At 36.7% G+C, this 19,000-nt stretch overlaps 1 protein-coding gene across 4 annotated transcripts in view; it reads right to left on the minus strand.

Annotated features, from left to right (window-relative positions):
• ZNF385B (zinc finger protein 385B) overlaps positions 1-19,000 on the minus strand; it is a 153,008-nt gene that overhangs the window by 95,248 nt on the left and 38,760 nt on the right. The window contains exon 2 of one of the 4 annotated variants that reach the window (XM_042875007.1): positions 7,796-7,829. The exons of the other annotated variants lie outside the window; for them this stretch is intronic. The gene's annotated coding sequence lies outside the window, so the exon portion shown is untranslated. The remainder of the gene's footprint in view (positions 1-7,795; positions 7,830-19,000) is intronic. 4 annotated transcript variants of the gene reach the window in all.

Consider the following 19,000-nt stretch of genomic DNA (forward strand, 5'->3'; position numbering starts at 1 on the left):
AAGACAAATTGGAGACACTGTATAATTGTTAGTGAATAATGTTAAATGTTCATAAGCAAAGCATTGGGTTAATTAAGGACAGCAGAAATGCACACCAACTTTGTAATCCTTAGATGCAGAATGTTGGAGGGGGACAAAAAAACCTGTTCATAATGTTGGGTATTTGCTATAATCACATCTGCCACTTCGGTTCTGTTTAACGTCATTAACACTTAAGTGAAAAAATAACAGAAATAAATTCTGCTAAATATTAGTTCAGGATATAATAGGTTTGCCCATCAACAGAAGAAATTAGCTTAAAATTTAGACACAGTCAGCTGCTCAGACATCTTCAAGAAATAAACCAGTTAAAGGTTGATCAGATTCTTTCAAACATCTCTGTTGCAATAGCATGTGAGAGATCAAGTGTTTTCTGATAATTATTAAAACAGAGTCTTAATATTGCTTGTAATAGATGGCACTTTCATGAAGAAGCCATTATGGCTTTTTCCCCCCATTAACGCCTTTCATAAAGGTTTTGTTTGTTCATTTTGCTTGATTAGTTTTGTTGCTTTGGGGTTGTTTTTTTGTTTGTGTGAGTTTTGTTTTGTATTGCTTTCTTTATTATTATTATTTCTATTCCATGCCTGTGCAAGAGAGAACATGCCTAAGCATGCTTAGCCACCTCACTGAAGAGGATACTAGCACTCAATTCCCAAGAGCAGACATATTTGCATAATTTATATTCAAAACACAAACCTCATCAAAACCTTATTAAATTTCTGTAATTATCTATTAGGTAGTTTCTGTTGTTGTTGTTTAGTTGTTCCCCCCCAACCCTCACCCCCCCCCCGCAGTATTTTGGCTTTAACACTTTGTGCTTTATTCTCCCTTGTCACAAAGAGCATTCCTTCAGGGAACATCCTCAAATCGGGTAAATCCTGCTCTTTTCTCAGTTATATGCTTGAGAATTAGAGTTACTTTTGCTTAATAAAGGAGTAGCCAAATGAAAGTTCTGCTCATCTAACATCAATTCTTTTGATAAGTGTAAAATTTAAGAAAATTTTCATATTACAGTCATAGGCAAAGTCCATAATTATGCTGAAAGTATGAGGTCTATTTTATTTTTCCTTATCATGAATTTTAAATAAAATTGTTTGGGAAATCATGTTATCATTTGGTGTTTCTTGATTTTATACAGGCTGCTTTGATTGTTAACACTTATGAGAGAGCTACAACCTTATCAGCAATAAAATGCCCACTGACCAACTTTCTATTAAAAATTATGTAAGGAATTAGCATTACGTATGGAAGTGAAGTTTGGTGTGCCACGTGGGAACTGAAAATTTAAATGTATCTTACTGTCAGCTACAAGATATACAGCATGCTCATTTTTATCTCTGAAGTTACAGAAACTGTGACAATTTTAAAATCAATTAACGACCTGTCACAAAGATCAGTCCCTCAGATGATTCTGCAGCCCTACTTTCCCAGAGTGGAACAGGTTCCTTGCTAGATAAATGTATCTGAAGATCTGCATAAACATATTCTGCCACAGAAGCCACACCATGAATGACTCGGTGAGAAGTAGCCTGGCTTTTAGATCAATCTGAGCCCACTCCCTCCTCCCCTCCTCCTCCTCAAAATGCAGCTTCATCATGAACTTCTGTTCAGTAAGAGTCATTAGGCTTATTATAGTTCCAGATGACTTTGAGATCATTCAAAAAATATATATAACTTAACACAGATGAACTATATTTCAGTCTTGTCCAAGTTACAGAAATACATTTTCATTGTTCCTACTCCTATGCAAATTCAAAATATATATTAAAGATCTGGAGAACAAACTAAATATTAGTCTACAGTACTTTTCCTTCTCTTTGAATGGCGACAAACAGAACTAACCCACAAACTCTTCAGCCAAGAGTCATTAATGCAAACTACAAGGTCATCATGATAAGAATAAAATCAATGGGATTGTCCTTCCGGGCTCTTCTCAGATATTGCTATGATGTCCCTACAGCACCTTCTTCTCCACGTTTTCTATTCAAATATTTACTCTGGTTGCAGTTTAACCTGTAGTTTGCTTTGTAATTTGTCAGTGCTCTGGTTTTGTCCAGAGCACCATTTCACACATCAAGGAGGACTGCACTGTTGTGCAACTGTGCTCAGTGCACATCCCAGTAAAGCTTGGTGGCCCACAGTTATTCTATGCATGTACTAATAAGCTCTGGAATTTCAAATAAAAACAAAGCATAACACATATGAATTGACTGACATTTAATTTATATAGGAAAGTATATAGCGTGAAAAATACCAATACTGCATTATCCAGGATTAAATTGGTTTTCAATAGCAACAACTGCAAGAGTTGCAATAACAAAATAGTTATTTGGATACCACTGAAGTGATATAAATCTCGAATATGCATTTTCTTTTTATTTCAGAAGAAATACAGCTATTTGTTCTGATTCAGACACATGTACATGTTATGCGCTGGCTGGGAAAAAAATGACAAACCTATTATTCTTGAGCCTTAGTTATAATTACAGGAAATGAATGAAAAAACCCTACTCATTTTTGTACCTCAAACACAGATGATAATTAAGTAGATTAGCAAAATACAGAGCCTCTTACACTCCCCACTCTCCTTTGGTTAACCTGGATGGGAGTGTTGTTTACTTATTTATTTTAAGGATAACGTTCAGAAATTCTTTGGTCTTAAGAAATTCTGATAAGCCACACATTCACTGAATGCATAAATCTTACCGAGATACTGACTTAAATTTCAGTACTGTAATCACAAGACCTGCAAATGTTCTCAAACAAAATGAAATCTCCAAAATAATCACACACCTAATATTGTAAATATTTGAAGGTTTTGAATGTACTTTGTTTAAATACAAATAAATAAAACTCAAAATGCTGTAAATCTAAAAAAATGTATACTTATTATGATAAATGTGAATGGCATTAATGGAAAAAAGATTACTAGGAGGTATTCTAGGAAGTGTGCAGTTTCTTACACTTTGTAATTTTAGTATACATTGATATGTGTGCAACAATAAACAAAAGCATGCAGCAATGCTGCATACTTCTATCACATTGATTCAGAGCTAATTTGAGATTTGTTATTTCAACATAAAATGAGAACTTCAGCACAGAAGTTCTTTTTTTTCTATTGAAATTATTCAAGACAAAATTGTGTACAACTAAGAGTCTGGCACTAAAGAATAAAACTAGATAAAAACTGAGAGGTTTATCAGCTAAATTGAAACCTTGAATTAAGCTAAATAATAGAACATATTGCCTGAATTTGAGTAGCACTGCTGATATAGTTAGAGTAAGTTTTGTTAGATCTTAAAAACCCCAAATCCACTCTACCATAGAAATTCATCTACTTTAGCCTTTATTTATTTAATCAACTTTGGGAAATGAAAATAGAACCTAGAAACACATTAGAAGCCATTCTCCATCAATTGCCTAGAGCTTTATCACATCAATACCTCTTATATAGTTGTTGAGTACAGCATGTTTCAACAGAATCGCGTTGTAGCATTACTTATAAATGCAAGTTTATCTACCAAAGTCACAAACATAGAAAAAAAAAAAATTAAAAAAGGTGATATAATCTGAATTCAAATAAAGTGGCACCTGTTCCAAGAAGTCTTTAACTCTGACACATTGAACATGAAATTTTTTACATCTTATTCAGGATTTGGCAAAACCAGATGGAGAACCTGACTCATCTCATGAAATGTGCCTCAGCATTTGATCTTACTGAAATCTACAATCCCAATAGTGCCAATACCAGTGGTAAGGCTCCAGGATATCAGAGGCTGCAGTGTTTTTTTTACTGCCTTTGAGTAACTGCAGAGAAACCCATGTTTTAACTAGAAAGATTCAAGACAGTTACTCATAAACATACGTACAAAGTGCTCTCTGCTGCATTGCAAACCTTGCCATGCTAATCCTTGCTGAAAGATGTATGCCGCTTAGCTTAACCGTTAATCTGATATGCACAGGATGAACTTGAGTATTCCTGGCTGCACTAATTTTAATATTCACACTGCCGATATGAACACTCAAGAAGTTTTCAATTAATACTAGTTCCCTCCCTTCCCCCAACAATAACATAAAGCTGTAATTGAATGAAAAAAGTGCACTCCATGTTAGCAGATGAATTGAGACTCATTATTTCACAAGAAAAACAGGGATTTTTTAATTTTTTTTTGGGGGTGGGGGGGAGTTGGGTTGCATCCTTTTTTTTTTTTTTTTTAAAACACAGATTGTAGACCAACTTGCCCTGTAGCATCAAGTTTTTCTTTTAGAATTATCATTACTCATTCCTATGGTCTATCACAAATAAAAGCAGCTACTGATTTTAAGGTCAAGACCTAATTCATTCACAAAGCATAATTTTGCAAATATAATATTCATATACCATGATAGCTTAATGCTTTCTGCATGTGTGTAAAAGACAGTCCAGTCTGGCCAAAAGCAAAAACTTCAAGCTCCTCAATTCTTTGTACATGACCATCTCAAAGAAGGAAATCAGGAACACATTTCTGGAGCAGAAAACAAGTGAGCCAAAAAAACATTCCCTGAAGAGCACTCAGCACAAAGCAGCTTGGCAAACAGAAAACTTAAAAAACTCTCAGGTCTCAAAGGTTCAAAGGCAAAATTCTACGGATTTCTATGGCACATGATTTGTAACTCCGCCTCAGAGATGGAATTTAAAAACTAATTAATATTAGCAGTTGGCATAACCTAGAGTTTATTCTTGTGCAACAGCTAAACTGTGCACAATACTTTCATATGACACTGTGATTCAGCTTGAGTTTCATGAAGCTACAATGGAACATTTCTTCACAGATCTAATTTAGCAAGTGGTAATTCTACTTTGATCAGTTGCTAAGTTGAGAAGATAATAGAACAACAGAGAATATCTGAAGGCAATGTTAAAGATAGAAACAAGCTATGTAAACAAGACCAACCCAACATCTTTAAAAAACTCAGAATAGCAGGATTCCCTACAGTGTCCCCCAACACTAGGGACAGTGCCACCACAGTGCCAATGCTAATTTTGCATTCCCTTCCACAGCCATTGTCAGGCTAAACTTAATATGACAGAAAAAGCATGAGAGGAGTAGACAGTAACACCTACCTAATGCCAAATTAGCTTACCAAGATTGTGTTTTCAACACATGGAAAAGAAGAACAAAAAAATCAGCTTCCTTTTGTGAAATATGCCACGTTAAAATTCCAATTTAAAACAAGTAATCTAGATAGGAAGTTCAACTCACTGCACTGGAAAGAGATACAGGGTTAATTGTCAGCACGAGAAAAGGAGGGTGATCAGGCAGACCCAGGTCATTTCAAGGATGTATGTTGTGTCTCCTTAGCTCTCTGCTCTGCAATCTCTTGGAGAAATACACTTGGAGAAGCAGACAAATCTTTAATATATTAAACAATGAAGGCAGTCGCTGCCTTTCCAATTGCAAGTAAAGACCAGCTTAGTCCTTCAGAGCATAAATAGAACCCAAGAACTGTCAGCAAATATCTGCTCCCTCAGTAAAAGACACCTTCATTCACAGGGAATACACTCTGGAAGAAATCTTCCTAACAGTATGTTCAAGCTGTCAACAGCCACAGTCACATCATTATTCTCAGCTGGCAAAAATTAGAGCAAACGTAGTGGTTGACAAGGGCCACAGATTCATAGAGTTAAAAACAACAACAAAATAATTAAAAAAAAAAAAAAAAAACAACCCACCCAACAACTTAACCTCTTGTGTTGCAAGCACAAGATAAGGGTGCTCAGATTTGTTGTACCTAAATCCTCCTCCCCACACACATCCCAAAATACATCACATATCATTATATATTTACTTCAGTTTCCTCCTGTTTAAGTAAGAATTACACACAAGTGCTCACTACTTCTCAAAGTAATTTTGAGACGTCATACTCGATGCCCATTCATTATAATAAGTGCTCAGGAGTGCGTACTAAAATGAACAGAACAAAATTTTTTACACATTTCTTTAGCTTCCATATCAACAACTCACAGGTAACTAGCAAACAATTCTATGTTGGCAGACATAAAATTTTAATCTTATTAATGGTTGCAACACACACAAGGAAGAAAAAATATTCTGAGGATACCATAGAAATGCAATAAAATTAGAGTCAAAGACACAAATTATTGACTTTCAAAACAGAATCAAAGATGGTTTGGGCTGGAAGGAACCTTAACAGTCACCAGCTTCCCTATTGTGGACAGGGTTTACACCCAGTAGCTCATGCTGCCCAGGACTCCATGCAACCTGACCTTGAACACTAGGGATAAGATATAAATACATACTTCCACATGTTCCTCCTGAAAAAAAACTTGCCATATTTTTGAACTGCAGTAATCAAACTTTGCAATTATTTTATGAAAGACATGTAAGGCAGACATATACCTCAGGGATTTGAACTGGTACATATTTTCTGCTCTTGCAAGACACTGCAGTTCTGAATTCCCCTGTATATGCTATGCTGAAGCATAAAAGAAAATACACTGAGAAGAGAAACAAACAGATTATGCCCTGATTATGAATATTTGCAGCTCTGAACTAATTGCAATTCAATGTAATCATCTATCACTGCTTAGATTACCAGCACAGTACTTCTCCGCCTGCCTCAGTTCTGTGCTCAGGAACTATCTTAAACTATTTTTGGATTTCACATGCGTGTATATTGCACATAAGCATATCTATCCTTATAAAAATATAAATTGAAACACTGCTATTTTAACCTACTGGATAAAACACTAAAAATCAAATCATTCTGAAAATCAAATCATGCTTTGAACAATGTCTTCAATAATATATTAGGTCATGTCTTTGCCCTTGAAAGCCCATTTATGAAGAAATATGCCTTGAATCAATTCCATATGCCCACAGAACTGCTTGCAGAACTTGATTTCTTATTTTTAAGCTCTGTAATACTGTAAACTCTGCTTATTTCCAATATCTCCTTGGGATATGTTCTTGCACTCAGGTATTTCCTTTAGTCACGTTCACGTACTGAAAGTGAAAACACATAAAGACACTGCTTAGGACTTGCTTCCGTTTTCTGTTTTACTCATTACTGAAGGGTTTAAAAGCATTTAAGAAAGTTTGCTGAGATACAATCTTTACCATCTCCTATAAAAACAGCACAGATTTTCTTTATCCATACCCTTTCCACACAACTCAATCTCCTAACGTTTGAAAGACCTGTGTCCTTCTCAGAATCATTTGGATCTTACTTTCTCCTGGTGTGTAAGATTTACTACCTATGAAATATTTTATTGCCTTATTTACTGGCTTCAGTGGCCCCTTCTGGGAAAATAGGCAGATCAGCTACAGGCACCCCTAAAGACAATGATGTTAATGACTCCAGCTGATGTTTCTACTTTTCCAGCCAATGGAAACGTGAGCCCTGTTCCTGCAAGAAGTGTGTTTCGTGAAGAACTGTCCCAGCATACTCCAAGTGCTTACTGCCTGGAGCAATACCAAATATATATTCTAGCCTATTTCACAAATCTGTAGAAGATCACACAGCCATCTAACAAGGAAGAGTAGTCATTTATGTTTTTCATAAGCAGGATTACTCAGCTTAAAACCAGGTGAGGTATGAGAAGGAAAAAAAAAAGTTTAATCTTTCCAAGAAAGTGGTTGAAGGCAGGGATAGATCACTAATGGGAAAATAAAAAATAACAATCATGATATTTCTGTAAAGTGTTTCATTTAAAGATCTCCAACCTATTTAAAGATATTATTTCACTTACCCTATCAACATGCCTTTTCTTTGTTCAAGTAGCACTGGAAAAAAAAAACAAATCAACATACAAGTTTTGTTCACAAATCTGACATGCTTTAAAGCCAAGAAAATATATATTAAAAATGTAAATTTTGAAAACGGTTCAGAAAATAACCTTCGCAAATTAAATTTCAATCACCCAGCAGCCTGAAATTGGCCATTCAGCGATTCCTCCCTTGAGCACTAAGAAAGAGGCTGCAAACTTGAAGGAAATCATCACACTACAAGATCCTTTGGATTACTGTGGCGTCTCAAACAGACTGTGCAGACCTATAAGCAGCCACTCCAACTCTGAGTCTCTCATAGATCCTTACACACTGAGATATTTGGACCAGATGTTTAACACCATCCCAGCATCACACGATCAAAAAGCAGTTTAAGAAACACTTGACAGATTAGAAGAATCAGGCAGGCAGTATACACAGACAGATTGTGATAACTAGTTTGCAAACCCGCATTTAAAAAAACCTTCAAACTTATGCAATTGTAGGTTTCTATTTCTCCTGAAGAATTACAGAAGTTTAAGATACAGTAAGTATGAAATCTGAAGTCTGCATGTATAACTGAGGACCTGGAATTAGGATGCTGAAAACCTAGATGAGAGCAATATTCCCTAGGCATCACAGCCTATCACAGGAAGAGATTGCATCATAATTCAAATTATTTTCTTGTGGTGAAGAAGAGTGATTGCTTCTAGATTTTTTATCCAATGCCTTCACGCATTGTTTCAAAGTAGATCTTAAAATTTGGATAGCAAATGTTTTTTCCCATAATTTTTACGCAAGTCTAGCATAACACAATCGTGGTTTTTAAGATGTGCCTGCAATACAAAGAACACTCGATTGTTATGGCATAGAAGACAAGCAGCTCTGAATTGAAATGCTTCTCCTTCATAGAGATGATAGCAGCAGGTCCTCTGCCAAGACAATTCTGAAGATATTAAAAAAAAAAAAAAAAACAAACATATCAGAAAGTAACGTAGAATATTTTGTAGTTGTCACGTAGGTTTTTCTTTTTTATTTTTTTTTATTTTTTTTATTTTTTCTGGGGGGGAGAGGGAGTGGTGGAAGGGGAAGTAGGGGTGACTCTTTCCCTTCACAAGGCTATAAGAACAATTATACATCTTCGAAATCAAGATAAATAGTACCTCCACATGGACATTCCCCTTTTTTTTTTTTTTTATATTCACTGACAGGTATTCTTCATTATTACTCACAATATCAATTCTGACTTCTGTTTTTAAAGACATTTTATTAGGCCTCCATGCTTCACATCCCCACCAGCTCTTATTACCATTTTCAAACCCTATGGTGAAGCTGACAAGAAACAGAATAGATTTGACAACCAGAAGCTTGGAAATCTAGCAAGAAATTACTATGCAAATGTGTCTGGGAGAAGATAACATTAATAAATATTTGCTGACGGGCCTTTTGCTCTAGTGGGTGGCACATTTATAATGAAAACTTAACAGCAGTTAAAGCCAAAGACCAGAAACCTCAGATGTACTTGTGGATGATGGATGACAAAGAAGAGGAAAAACAGTTCTGCTCGTTGTCATTTTTAAGGAAACTAAGCCAATCTCATTACCTGAGATGAAAATACTTTCCTTCCAAATCCTCACTTGCTATGTTTTATTTACCAAAGAAAAAAAAAAAAGGAAATTTTTTTGTTCAGCAGTTACTAGCAATTCAACAGTATGTATTTCAAAGTACTCATACTTTCAGAGCTGAAACATGAAGTGTAACAGGCAACATTAGGTTTGTCATTAAAAACAAATCAGAGCAGTTACTTGTAAAAAACTTCATACATGTTAAACTTAAGTTAATTCTAGAGCTAAAGAAACATAAATCACATGGAAGCACTCCATATTTTGACTTCACAGTTGAGAAAAAAATCAGCTCTAAAATTTAACACAAAGACAAACGTAAGAAAAGAGGAGGAGTTACTTCCATGTGATCACACGAGAAGAAGACACACTGTTTTCAGTTTGGACTACAAGAATGTAAGACATTGTTCTGGAAGACAAGTAACTGGCCTGGTGTAACTACAGTACAGGGAACTAGAGGTAGGACTCACGTAACAGGAAAAACAATGGCAATTCAGAAGTGAGCAATTTATACCAGACACCGAATGGCATACAGAAGAGAGAAGTCTGTTTCTATTTTAGTTTGAGTGTCCCTATAGTAGAAACTGCTGCAAAATAACTTCCTTTTCTAATACAACCATAGCTGTGATTTCCTCTTCTTAAAACACTCAACTGAAACATTTTTTGGATTTATCAATGGCCTGCACACTCAAAAGCCTTCCACTCTGAATAGAGGCACACATACAGACACATACAGACCAGGGATCACCCTGACACTCTGAAGATAATCAGCAGCTTATTATACTAAAAGGTCAAGTTTGCAAGTGATACAGAAATCATATAAATAAATTCACAACAAAATCTAAATGCATAGAGCTTTTTCACTTCTATTTCTTTGGGAGAAAGTTTGCTAACAGAAAAATGCCATATTCTGGCAGTAATTTCATTAGAGTCAGAAATCCTGAACATCAATTCACAAAGCTTAGAAACATTAGCATCATGCTTTACAGTCACAGGCTTAAGAATAAGCCTGTTGACAGGAACATGTTGTCCAGGAGGTTCTATGCAACTAAATTCTAAGCACTATTTAAAGTAAAACAGGAAGGAATTAGTCACCCAAATAAATTAATATGCTTATGCTGTGCTTCCACTCCTCCCACAAACTAAAGAAAGAAGGCTTTGTGTGTGGATCGATGGATGGATGTGGGTGCTACAAATGTGTTCCAAATGAGCTGAAGACATCCCAAGGATAATAGCCTGAATATCACATGGTGTGATATTTTCCCTAAAAATCCAGATGAAATGGAAAAATACCAAGGAGTATCTGGCAAGCACTCCAGGTACTAGAAGTGATGAAATTAAAAAGATTCCATGAAAATTGTTTACATGATTGGGTTGTGGGCAGACAGTTCCAAAATGTCTTTATAAAATATAGGAAAGAATCTGCACAGTAAGGTACAGGCCATGTCTTTACAAAAACTAAGAAAATAGGTAGAAGATATTATATTCCCTGTTTTTTGTGTTTATTGAAAATACACTTTAGATAAATGAAAGCCTTTGGAACTAATACTGAGAAACTAACGTGAAATGTTACCTGCGATAAAAGGGACTCCAACTAAAGTCCCTTTTTGATATTAAGATCCGCAAAAAACAAACAAACAAACAAACAAAAAAAAACCAACCCCACAACCAATATTTGTAACATGTTTAAGTGCTAGAAATCACTGCACAATCATATGTAAATGCTATCCTGGACAATATTAAGCTGCATAACTGTCTTTCTATATTTAACATATAGTGTTAGAAACTGGGGCTAATTTCTAGGGAAGAACTAAGAGAGCCAGCTATATCACATGCAGTTGATTCAACCTGGAGAACAACTGTCCCTTCACAAGTGCTCTCTGAGAAAAGTTTGACCTTGCCAGCTGAAAAACCACTGCAGTAGAGCAAGGAAAGTGGAAGTCCAGAAAAATCTTGAGAAGTACGAATAGCACACACTCCTTACCTGATACTAAGAAAGAGAGCTTTATGCATTCAATTCTAGATGAAAGAGTATCTACCACTGGTAAGAGTACATTGTGAAGACTTAAAAAACCAGGACCCACCATTCTGCTATGAGGAGGCAAAGTTGTAATTCTGATTCATTGGGGAGTTCCTGAGATCACTGGTATGAATCAAGTTTTTGAAACAAAAGGTAAGAGATACTTCTTCCAGATGTTACAATTTGCGTTTGCAATAGCACACTTAATACAAACTGCGACGGACTTGCCCAAGCTACCTGGGCAAAAAAGGAGATGTATCTAATAGTAAAAGACAACTCCAGGCTTGTAATACAGAAAATTCAGATTAGTATTAAAATGCAATTCTCAGCAGTTAATGGATAATTTAAACAATTCAACAGTATAACGACTGAATTTATCAAGTCCTGACATCCTTACATTGAAATTGGATGTTTCCCTAAATAACGTGTTCTAGTTCAATTGCAGTTATTGGACTTAACACCACAGAGTTGGATACTAGAGAAAGAAATTTTTTCTAAAGAAGAAATTCAAAGAATTAAGGAGATTAAGACTCTGTGATTACTTTGGTCCTCAGAATCTTCCAAACTCAGTGGATATGAGTTTGATTCTGATTTTGTTTATAGCAAAAGAATGAAGCTAAACCATATGTAGCTTACAAAATCTTTGGCTTCCAAACTTCCTGGTAACAAGTTCACTTTGATCTGTGTAACAGAAAGATTGTTCTCATTATCTTCAGTTAATTAGTAGATGTCCCTTCAGACTTTACTTCACTCTGGCAGCAAATTGTTCTCCATCACAATGGCATAAGCATGTTCCTTGAGCATTCAGCAGCAAGGACAAAGAGGAGAAAAAAGAAAAAAAAGGAAAGAAAAACATTAGTGGTTCTTCAAGCAGTCCACTACTGTCTCTCTACACCGTTACTGATGTCATTCTCACACGTATTTAACGCCTGAAATCTTGAATTTGCAAAACAATGAGTACTAGAACTCTAGCAGCAAGCAATAAACTACATGTTCATTCAACAGGTGGTCTAAAAAATAATACGAGTAAAAAAATATCAGTTTCGGACAAGGTAGTGTATTAACGATACGTCATCGGTTTCTTACAGATTAGCACCACTCATTAAGAGTTGCTACTGTGGTGCATTTTACAGCACATTTCTAGCTACCTGTTTTGTGACCATTAAGGACACCAAAAATTCCTATTTTTTCACCCAAGTTCAGTGCACGCTCTATCTTGTACACAGACACCTCACCCAATCTTTCCAAATCCCTGACATTTCTCCAGCAGTGCCTTTGCCACAGAGAGATCAGTGTTGAACAAATGAGGCATGTCCTGTTTCAGAAGGGCTGGATCAGCTCCCTTCTATGCAGTATGCAGCTGTCAGTCTTGAGAATGAAAACCTCTGCTGCAGCAGGAATCAAACTCAGAGTAGCTGAACTGGCTGCTAATCAGCAACCAGCAGAAAGAACGCACTCTTGCTCTCCACTCCTTAGTTATTCAATTAATTCATGACAACTATTGTCATTTGCATTTCCATCTCAGCTATTTAAAACACCTAAAGTAACTTGGGTAAGTTGCATCCACAATGAAAAGGGAAGAACTGGAGCTACCAGAGTAGTCTGCTCACTATCAAGTAACTCCAGGTTTTAAAATGAGAAGTAGAAATAGTAGAATTGGGTTTTATTTGCCCAAATCATCGCACTATATATAGTGCGAGTGGGTGATTTGGGCAAATAAACATTTCTATAGGAAAACTGTAGAAAGGGAAACATTACTACATTGAGTCTAAAAAAAAATCTGTCATTCCGTAACCTCCTAAGTATTTAAGCAAAACAAACAAACAAAAAAAAACAAGTTATGATTATAAACAAGGCCTATATTTGCCAGGGTAGAAGTCCAGAGCAATTAAGCACAACAGACAGGAGCTTTACTAAAATCTGCTTTTTCCTTCTGCATTGGAATCTTGACATAAAGTGTGACTGAAATCTATAGCCTTAATTTCAAATGAGTCTGTAAATTTCACAGTGATGCTTGGTCTTCAATAAATTAACAGTCCTCCAAGTGTATTTCTTGTACATAAAAGACCACTATGCAGGCATACCTAAGCTAGCAATCAAAGAACTCCACAAATCTTTTTGTTCTTCTTTCAGTGAAGGCAGCTAGAATTTTCACTTGAAAAAAATAATAATAAAAGTTAAATTATCTGATAAAATTATTATTTAGAAAGCCATTCTTAACAGCTTTTGAATGCTGTTCAATTTAATAACATGCCTATTAGGCATAAAATGGACTTCTAAAGATAGAGCTGTACATTAAATTTTGTTTCTAAACACAGATAAACACAGATACTAATCTCTTGCTATTCAAATACAAAGCAACACAACATACTTTAAAAGGTTCATTATTTTCTAGTTTTTCTCATTCTGCTTTGCTACTGGGTATCTTGATATAGATGAAAGCAGAAGAATGTTTCTGCCTCTACTGAGTAACTGATGGTGAACAATGTGAAACACTGCAAGTATTAAACACTGCCTATTCGAAAGGCACATTTTCTAGAATTTAGGAATTTATAAAGCATTTAAGATCTATAGCTTTTCCACTCAAGTATTCATGAGTAAATATTCCCTTACAAATCATAACCAGATTACAGGCAATTCATAGAGTTGCTGAATTATTACTTTATTAATTTGGATTTTAAGCTTCACTGATTATCTAATCCAAAAACAATTCCCACAAAATGATACCAACTGCATAGGTACCATGCAGTAACACAGAGGTCTGCCATGTAATAGAGAGAACAATGTCAACCAGAATATTTTACTCCATTCAAGTAATATTAAGTAATCTCTACAACAAAGTGTTTTCACTTGTTTCTCCTGAGGAAGGAGGAAATAAAGAAGAGCAAAAATCTTTCTTGCAAAGAGAAATACTTGCTAGAAAGGACAAATCATTAAAGTGAGCGAGTGCTAGCAAATGATAAACAAAATGAAGCAGCAACAAAAATATTTTTAGTTGTTTCTGTCAAATCTTGTTTCTGTCAATAGTTCTTAACAAAAAATCTGGTGTCACAAGTTTCAGATAAACATTCCTGTTAAACATATCACAACAACAACAACAAAAAACCCAGAATGTTTCCATGATGATTTAATCCTAAGCAAATAAGTTTCTGGTGTTTTAGTTTTGGAATACCTGAAGCCTGTGCCCTGCTTACTAGCCACAGCAACTTGTATCTTAATCCCAGCAGTCTGGGCATGCCAGGTGCCAAGTGCTATTTATGTTTCTTTACAAAAATAAATAAAAAAGAGGCTGTTACAGTGACTGTTTAATACAATAGGGATTGTTACTATCCAGAACCTTACTAGAGACACCAGGCTCCAGTCTTGCCGCTAACAAACTTGGCCACAATACACTAATTGCAATTCCTAACAATAAACTTCAGTTCTTTCCAACTAGTCTGCATTTTCTTGATGAAGTGATTTCTGTGACTCTTTATCCAGATGTGCCACTCTAAAGCCTAGAAATCTCCCTCACCTCTTTATTTTCCCCATGGTCTACTTCAGTCTGTTCTGCTGATTAAAAAAAACAAACAAACAAACAAAAAAAAACTCCTTCTCTACTGACTCCCAGGACCATGATTTCATTCTACCTCCTATGAAACACAATAATTCGGGATGCCATCATTGTGAGCGCTCTATGCTGAGTGAGAAGTTGAATGCCCATATACAAAAATTTTAAATCCAGGTTGAGCAAAATGAAAAACAATTTTAGGAACACCCTTCGTGGGTTTCTTCTAAAGAATGAAAGGAAATGGAGTTGTCTGAGTAAAATTCACAAGATCCCAGCTGATAAATTCTGAATTCTGAATTATATTATTAATGAAAGCTTGAAGAGAACGCAATGGAAACAATAGTACCATTGTCCTGCATTAAATTATTTGACAGAAAACCACATAGGCTTCTAATTTCTATGTTTGCTTTTTTAATTTATTTTTTAAAAAGCATGGAAGAGCTTCTACACAGGTTCTCAGTTCAAGAAAAGGTTCTGACCAGCACATTAGGGACCTGTTCTCTGTCTCTTCCTCTAGCTTAGTAAGAATATAAATAGCATCCAATGAACAACTTTAACACAAGAGGGAAACAAACCCAAATGACACACAAACAGAAAACCACGAAGAACTCAGAATTCCCTGCACGTGTAAACAGCTGTTAACCTCCAATCCTTCAAGAGTAGGGCTTCAAGCTCATGTACTGATCAGAACGTAGGTCTCATATGCTGTTCAGAGATACTGCAGAAACTACCACGTGACATTACAAAACGCATCCCTCCAAGAACTCGCATCTAGCCAGAAGTTTGACATTTTCACATTGCCTAGCAAGAAATGTTTGCCCATCAAGCTTTCACAGCGGTATCTTTTCACTCAGCTCCTACAACATGCTCTAAGAATTCAATAAGTACCAGTTTTTAATTTGAAAAAGCACTAAAGCACTGATCATTAATTTGAAGGACTGCACTGATCATGCACAAAAAAAGCTCTACTCAGGGTAGGTCCAAGAGCTACCCAAGGCTAATGAATTTAGCCTTTCATCTGCCCAGCTGCTGGTCAATACAAAAGCAACCTTCTTACATCCTTACAGATCAAAAAGTACTCTGCTTTCCTCCCATCAGAAAAGAAAACAGGAACAAAAAACCTACATGAAAGGAAAGTTATTCGGTTCATTTTCTCTTGAAAGGCACATTATGAGCACTGCTCAGAATCCAGCAAAACAGAAAGCATATAGAAAAAAACACAGTTTCTTGGCTGAACATTCTGGGTGAGGCTTCCAGAACATCTCAACTCCTGCCTGGCTCTCTAGCTTATCGGCAGGGAACAACACACCGAAACTCCAGCTTCAGCTGTATGCTTCAACAGGATTGCCACAGTGTCAGCTTACTCTGCTCTCTTGGCAGGAATCATTAATGACCTTCACTGAAAAAGACAAATTCAAGATTTCCACACAGAGTCTGACTAGCCTCAAGTCACAAAGTCAAGTCATCAACATAGAATGACTTACAACTCTAAACCACTTCCCCAGTTATTTTTTCCTTTTAGCTTACAGTATCCTCTTTTTCAGGATCTTCTTGTAAGTAAACATGCACTAATGAAGCTGCTATCCCCAGAACACTGAAATAATAAAAGACCCATGCATTAACGTTTATGTCTTCTAAAAGATCTTCTAAAGAAGAAGAAATTGAAATTACGGTGCCATGTGAAAATCATCAATCTGAAACAGAAACGCTCTTGAAGATGTAGAGTTCCCTACCAGGAAGCTCTGTCCAATTTAACTAGCATTCTGGATCTTGCTTCTCTCATTACATACCAACGTGAAATGACAGGAAGAGAAATATGCAGCAGTAAAGACACATGGGAAAAGATGCAAGATCTCTGGAGCTAAAAGTACCTTACATGCAACAAAGTCTTGGAACAAAGAACTAGCCAGCTTGAAATGCGACAAGCATATTTATAGCTATAAAAAGCACATATAAAAGAGTCCCACAAAGAATAAAAGGATAAGGAAAGGCATTCTAGCTTAAGTACTTTAAGAAATAAAACAAGTTTTATATGTTACGGTAGTGACATGTCACATGTCATTTTCCAAATGTTTGTAATGATGTTTTCTGCCTGGCAGCCTTTAAACATGTGCTGGAGGATAGCAAGCAAATTTATTCAGAAGTCCTAAAACGACAGCAAGCATATATTTATTCAAAGGTCCTAAAATGACAGCAACCATCTTTTTTCAAGCTGTCTAAAAAACAAGCTGTCAGTTTGCATCAACTTCATGACTACAGGATGTCCCTTTGAGAAAGGGGCTCTGCTGAACTGATATTCTGCGTTCCAATGAGACTTCTAGCAGCAAGTTCCAGAGATTCCACTTCTTTCTCCACGATGATGAATTACCAAAAACTGCTACATCAAACTGCTAAGAGGTAAACTGAAGTGGATCACCAGCTTCTTTCCCAAAAAAGGTACATTGATATTTCTTCTCAGTACATAGAGATGACACCCATCAGTTCTAGAGCTCACCAGGTCTTTCACACAAAACAGAGTTAGATTTTGTCCCCAGTTGACACAACTTGGCAAGAAAAAAAGTTACATCATAAAAATTGCTCATTGCAGGATCAAATAAAAGTTATGGAAACTCATACTAGGAAACTTTAAACTGTGCTACTTTTAGTATACAACAGAAATTAATGTAAACTGAGTAAAGTAATCCAAGTGAAGCCTAACACAGTATAATAATAATCACCTTCATTTTTCACTATGAGTAGCTGCTGTTAAAGGAACAATTTTTAGTCTGGCAGAGGTAGAATGTTCTTCCATGATTCAGTCTCACATCTGTGCTGAAGAAGATAACAGAATAGATCCTCCTGGAAGCTAGCTAAGGTATGTGAAAGAGAAAGAAGTGATAAGAGACAATCAGCATGGCTTCACCAAGGGCAAGTCCTTCCTGATCAGCCTAGTGGCTTTCAAGAACGGCATAACTGCATCAGAAAGAAGAGCCATTGATGTCATTGTTCTGGACTTCAGTAAGGCCTTTGGCACTATCCCCCACAACATCCTTCTCTCCAAATTGGAAATCTATGGATTTGATTAGTTGAACTGTTTGATGGACAAGGAGCTGGTTGCAAGACTGTACTCAGAGACCACTGGTCAATAGCTCCATGTCCCTATGGAGATCAGCAATGAGTCATGTCCCTCAGGAGTATCTCCATCAATGATGTCAACAGTGGGATTGAGAGCACCCTCGCCAAGCTGCAGATGACACAAAGCTGCACGGTGCAGGTGAAACAACTTATGGAAGCCCAGATAGGCTCTGGCAGTGGGCCCAGGAAAACCTCAAGACATTCAGCAAAGCCATCTAGGTTATAGCAATCATCACTATCAATGCAAGTTGAGGGATGAAAAAAAATTGAGCACAACCCCGCTGAAAAGGACTTGGGAGTAGTGGTGGATGGGAAGTTGGACATGAACCAGAAATGTACTGTCGTAGGCCAGGACTGCATCACAAGAAATGTGGCCAGCAGGTGGAAGAAGATGACCCTGCCCCTCTCTGCACCAGCCAGAGCTCACCTGGAGTTCTCAGTAAGGAACAACGTAGACCTGTTAGAGAACATCCAGAGGAAGGCCACAAAAACAATCCAAGGAATGACAACTCCCCTGTGAAGACAGGTTGAGAGCGCTGGGGCTGCTCAGCATAGAGAAGATGCTGGGGAGACCTGAGGGCAGTCTTTCACTATCTAAAGGGAGGCTGTAAGAAAGGTGACTAAGAAAGGTGACAGGCATTTTCGCAGGGTCTATGGTGACAGGACAAGAAAAGGTTCAGACTGGATATAAAGAAAAAGCTTTTTGTGCTAATGGTAGTGAGGCACTAGCGCAGGTTGTCCATAGAAGCTGTGCATGCTTTCTACCTGGAGACTCTCAAGGTCAGGCGGGACAGGGCTCTAAGCAACCTGATCTAGCTGCAGGTGACCCTGCTTATTGCAGGGGAATTAGACTAGGTGACCTTTTAGGGTGCCTTCCAACTCA

This window comes from Lagopus leucura, unplaced genomic scaffold (assembly GCF_019238085.1).
Source record: "Lagopus leucura isolate 7727_CA_CO unplaced genomic scaffold, USGS_WTPT01 Super-Scaffold_100012, whole genome shotgun sequence".
Lineage (NCBI taxonomy): Eukaryota > Metazoa > Chordata > Aves > Galliformes > Phasianidae > Lagopus > Lagopus leucura.